The following is a 6,000-nucleotide window of genomic DNA, read 5'->3' on the forward strand; positions in this document are numbered from 1 at the left end:
TCACGGCTGCCTCAGAGCCGGACCTCCTCTCCATGGCCGGCTCAGAGCCGGCCCTCGCCTCCACGGCCGCCTCAGGGCCGGCCCTCGTCTCCATGGCTAGCTCAGAGCCGCCCCTCGGCCAAGGGGACGCCCGAAAAGCCCCTTGGTCGCCTATAAATACCGGGGTCCCTGCCCTGGTCCAGGTAATCCATTCTTGGGTACTGAAACGCTGTCGAACATGTACTTCGCTCGTTTCTCTCAAGTCTCGGCCTCTAAACACCTAACTCTCCACAATCTATCTCAACCCTACTAATGTTGAGCGTCGGAGAGGTAAACAGAGGCAACCCCTCTGTTTCCCCTTTGTAGTTCATCGTTAACCTCTCTTGCAGGACGAACGACGGATGAAGCAAACACCAACCACAGCTAAGAGAGGACTCGGGATACCGAGTCCGACACGCTCAAGCCCGAACGCGACCACTTGGTCCGGCCTTGGGTCGAACCGTTTGGGGCTTCTAAATAGTTGTCCGAAAAATGGCGACAACATTTTGGCGCTAGAAGTAGGGGACCACCGGCCTTAGCACGCTCTCCCTTCCATTCCTCACCTTCACTACGTCTACGACTCTCGAGAGATGAGTCACATTCCCACGACCTCCGCTGGCACTCGAGCGACGAGCTCGAGGTACGGTCTCCGAAGCCTCGCTCACCGTCTTGAAGGGCAACCTCGTGATAACGAGAGCCAGCCCCAAGACCCGGCGAACGACCCCAAGGCCGCGCTCCGAGAGGACACGGCTCGGCGGCTCGCAGAGCTTCTAGACTGTCCCGACGTCGACGGCTCGCTCATTGCCAATCTCCTCGGCTACGACGTCGAGGATAGGTCCGCCCGAGATGACTCCGACCCCGACTATGTGGGGGAGTCAAGGACCGATGAGGCAACACCAAGCCTCGCCCCTTCGCGGTCCGAGAGGGCGAACGGCGACTTGGCCGGACCGGCGCGGCAGCAGGCACGCTCATATTCCTGGGGACTCGCCCCTTCGGTTTCAAGAGGTGGCCGGACACGGCCCCTCGCCGAGGAGAGATCGACTCTGGTGGACGATGGGGTCGATAGCCGAAGCGCTCGTCGGACGGTCCAACCAAGGGCGACCTCGCCCCGCCGGGCGACGAGCGTGGACCTTAGAGAACGCCTGACGGCGCAGAGAAATTCCCGAGGGGAAGATCTCCGCCAAAGGCTCAATTCTCGGAGGGACGCTCTCCCCGCCGTGACTCTCGGCCGACCTCAGGCCAACGCCGGGGACCAAGCGTCCAACGAGCGCCAACAGGCGACTCACGCGGTCCCGGTAGTCAGCCCAACTAACGGGCTTGACATGGTCACGATGATTTAAAGCCTCCAAAACCAAATCATCGAGATGAGGGAATCGGGGAGGCAAAGGCCGTAGAGAGGGATTAAGGAGTCATACTCTCCCTTCGCCGCCCAAATCCTCGCGCAGCCTTGCATGGGGAACTTCAAACTGCTGTCCATTCCCCCCTACGATGGGCGGACGGACCCAAACTTCCACATCCAACACTACAAGACGTGGATGACAATGCAAGGACAGTCGGACGCGACCCTCTGTCAAGCCTTCAGCCTGACCCTCACGGGGTCGGGGTTTGAGTGGTTCTGAAGTCTGAGGCCGGGAAGCATCTCGTCTTTTCGGGCCTTACGAGAGGCTTTCCTTGCTCGATTCGCCACTCTTGTGGCACAAAAGAAGTCAAAGACCCACCTCCTCTCCATCCGGCAGGGGAGAGACGAAACGTTGAGGCAATACCTCGCTCGCTTCACCGAGGAGTCTAACAAGGTCGAGGGGTTCGATGACAAGGATGCCATCACGGCAATCACCGAGGGAGTTCGCACGAGCGACATCCTCAAGTCTATTGTCGGAAAAGTCCCGCGAGACGTGGCGGAGCTAATGTCGAGAGCCCGCACGTATATGGGAATCGAGGACTACCTTGATGGCCGAGACGGACGCAATACCTCGCTCGCTTCACCGAGGAGTCTAACAAGGTCGAGGGGTTCGATGACAAGGATGCCATCACGGCAATCACCGAGGGAGTTCGCACGAGCGACATCCTCAAGTCTATTGTCGGAAAAGTCCCGCGAGACGTGGCGGAGCTAATGTCGAGAGCCCGCACGTATATGGGAATCGAGGACTACCTTGATGGCCGAGACGGACGGAAGTCAGGGGGACAACGTAGTCGCCGCCGCGACGACCAAGACGGAGATCGTCCCGACCCTTGAAAGAAGAGAACAAGGGAGGCCAGGCCCCTAATGGTCGCTCCCTCCCCGCGCCGAGATCGTCACACGTCGATAGCTTCCGAAAGTTCTCGACGTTCAGCCCTCTGAACACTCCGCAAGAGCGGATCCTAGCTCTGCACCGCGACGAGCTAGGAAGTCCGACTCCTCTCACAAAGGATCCCGCGAAGAGGGATCGAAACAAGTTCTGCGAGTACCACCAAGATCACGGGCATCTGACGTCCGAATGTTACCAGCTCAAACGTCAGATCGAGGCCCTGATTCAGGATGGGAAGTTAAAAGAATATGTCCTGAGAACGGTCGGGACGGCCGCGGCGCACGGAGACCGCCCGCGGCAAGAAAGGAAGGGTCCGGCGACGGTGACCGTCATGGATCGAGCAGCAATTGAAGAACCGGAGAGCTCACAACTGCATGTCGTAGGCTCGATCATGGGCGGCCCGGAGTTTGGAGACTCGGCCTCGCAAAAGAAGAAGTATGTGCGTGAAGTTTCCCAAGGGAAAGTAGCGCACTACATCAACCATACATACGAGGCTCCTCCTCCGGCCCCATTCGAGTCCATGTTCTTCACTGGCCAAGAGGCGGCGCGAGTCCTCCACCCGCACAACGACGCGATCGTTGTCTCAGCCCCGGTCACCAACAACCTAGTCCAGAGAATCCTAATCGACAATGGAAGCTCCGCTGATATAATCTTCAAGTCGGCGTTGGACAGGATGAAGCTATCCGGAATGAGACCGACCCCGATCTCGACTCCCCTCTTCGGCTTCTCCGGGGAGAGGGTCATGACGGAGGGAACCATCGACCTCCCGGTAACCTTCTGGACACCGGGGGGGCTCGAGGTCACCCACATCGTGTCGTTCCTGGTCGTGGACCAGCCCTCGGCTTACAACATCATAATCGGCCGCCCGACCCTCAACCGATTGAAGGCCATTACGTCCACTTACCACTTGGTGATGAAATTCCTGACTGACAAGGGAATAGCCATGACGTTGGGAGACCAATCGATGGCAAGAATGTGCTACATTCAAGGCGTGGACGGGAAAGAGAATGGGAAGATGGTGAGCACCGTCTTCCAGCTCGGGGATAAGCTCCCATGCAAGATAGAGGAAGGAGGCACCTTCGGAGAGCTGGACCAAAGGGACGATGTCGAGCGTCGAAAGGTGGAGACACCGGACAACCTCATTCCCGTCGTGTTCGACGACGCCAAGCCTGACCAAGTAGTCAAGGTAGGCGCCCAACTCCCGTCCGAGGTCCGAACACAACTCGCCGCCTTCCTCCGCGAGTTCAAAGATGTCTTTGCGTGGACACACGTTGACATGCCAGGGATCGACCTCGAGATAATGGTTCACCGTCTCAACGACGACAAGAGAGTGGCTGAGCGCGTCTAGCCGCGACGGGCATTCAGCGGAGAGAGGTACCAAGCCATTGGCGAAGAGGTTGACAAACTTCTCGCCGCCGACTTCATCAGGGAGGCGGAGCACCCCAAATGGGTGTCCAATGTGGTGATGGTCAAGAAGCCAAACGGGAAGTGGTGGATCTGTATCGACTACAAAGATCTCAACAAAGCCTGCCTAAAAGACAGCTTTCCTCTCCCGAGGATCGAGCAACTTGTGGACGCCACGGCGGGCCACGAGTTGTTGAGCTTCATGGACGCCTACTCGGGCTACAATCAGATCCGCATGCACGAGCCGGATCAGATAAAGACCACCTTTTTATGAACCGCGGGCTCTACTGTTACAAGGTCATGCCCTTTGGCCTCAAGAACGCGGGACCAACGTATCAAAGGTTGGTGAACCGAATGTTCGCCAATCAAATTGGCAAAACAATGGAGGTCTACGTGGATGATATGCTCGTCAAAAGCCTCAAGGCCCACGACCACGTTCGAGACCTTAGGGAGATGTTCGCGATCCTGCGACGCTATAAGATGAAGCTCAACCCCAACAAGTGCGCCTTTGGGGTCGAGTTCGGAAAATTCTTGGGCTACATGGTTAGCCACCGCGGGATCGAGGCTAACCCTGAGAAGATTAGGGCGATCTTAGAGATGAGATCGCCGTAAAAAGTGAAAGAAGTTCAAAGTTTGACGGGAAGGATCGCCGCCCTGACACGATTCGTTTCCAAAGCCACCGATAGGTGCCAACCATTTTTCAAGGCACTGAAAAAGACCGACGGGTTTGTATGGACGGAGGAGTGCGAGGAAGCGTTCCGCGAAATGAAAGCCTATTTCACCTCCCCCCCGTTCCTCGCAAAGCCAAAGAATGGCGAAACCTTGTACATCTACCTCGCGGTTTCCGGCAGGGCCGTGAGCGCGGTTCTCATACGCGAAGAAGACAAGGCGCAATGGCCGGTCTATTACGTTAGCAAGGTACTCCTCGACGCTGAGACCCGATACTCGGAAATCGAGAGATTGTCCCTCGCCCTGGTCATGAGCGCAAGAAAACTCCGACCGAGAACCGAGAAGGCCCAAGAAAACTCCGACCGAGAACCAAGGAAACTCCGACCGAGAACCGAGAAGGCCCACGGGACATCCCATCGAGAAGGCCCTTCAAAAAGGGACCTCCTCTCGAATGGCCATATGGTCCCAGGAGTTGGGCGAGTACGGGGTCGAGTTCCAACCGAGAACCGCCATCAAAGGCCAAGCCCTCGCCGACTTCATAGCTGAATTCACGAGTGCACCCTCAACTGACGAGGGAGGCAAGGGTACCGAGAACGAGGAAGACAAGGAGAACGACCACGACGAGTCGTCGAAAAAGAGGACCAACGGCCCGATAGGACCGGTCTGGGACTTGCACGTAGATGGCGCGTCAAACGCCTGGGGGGCTGGCGCCGGCGTTGTGCTCACAAATCCCGATAGGGAAAAACTGAGAGCGGTTCGAGTTCAAGGCTTCCAACAACGAGGCGGAGTACGAGGCTCTGATCGTTGGCTTGGAGCTAGCGAACAAGCTAGGCGTCCGAAACCTGCGCATCCACTGCGACTCGCAGTTGATCGTGAATCAGGTTAAGGGTGACTACGCCGCTAAAGAGCCAAACATGATCGCGTACTTGTCCAAGACCCAAAAGAACCTAGAGGCCCTGTCATGGTTCGAGATCGTCCAAGTTCCCCGAGAGGCGAACATTGACGCTGACGCCCTAGCACGCCTTTCGTTCGGCATAGACGTGGAGGGAGAAGGCGGCGTCCCGATAGAAGTGTTGACCCGACCCTACGTCTCGAGAGGCGACGTAGGGGTGGTTGGCGAGACTCCGCCTCCCTGATGGATGACGCCGCTCGTGGAATTCCTTAAGCAAGGAGTCGTCCCCGAAGACAAAGAAGAGGCCAAAAAGCTGAGAAGCTTGGCGCCGAAGTACACGATGAGGGAGGATAACCTATTCAAGAGAGGCTACTCCATGCCCCTTCTCCGCTGCTTGACCGAGGTCGAGGCGAGGAAAGCGCTCCGCGAAGTGCACGAAAGGGTGTGCGGAAACCATGCCGCCGGGCAATCTGTGGCGTTGAAACTCCTGAGGCTCGGGTATTTTTGGCCTACCTTGAAAAAGGACTCCCACGAGTGGGCCAAAAGGTGTGACAAATGCCAAAGGTTCGCCCATGTCCCGCGCCGAGCGCTGGCACCGCTATGTCCGATCATCGTGCCGCGACCCTTCGCAAAGTGGGGAATCGATCTCATCGGCGAGCTACCTATGGCCCCGAGGCAGTACAAGCATGCAATCGTGGCAGTCGATTACTTCACGAAGTGGGTAGAGGCCGA

Source organism: Urtica dioica, chromosome 4 (assembly GCF_054948205.1).
Source record: "Urtica dioica subsp. dioica isolate 48M chromosome 4, U.dioica_male_clone48M_v1_H2, whole genome shotgun sequence".
Classification (NCBI taxonomy): Eukaryota; Viridiplantae; Streptophyta; class Magnoliopsida; order Rosales; family Urticaceae; genus Urtica; species Urtica dioica.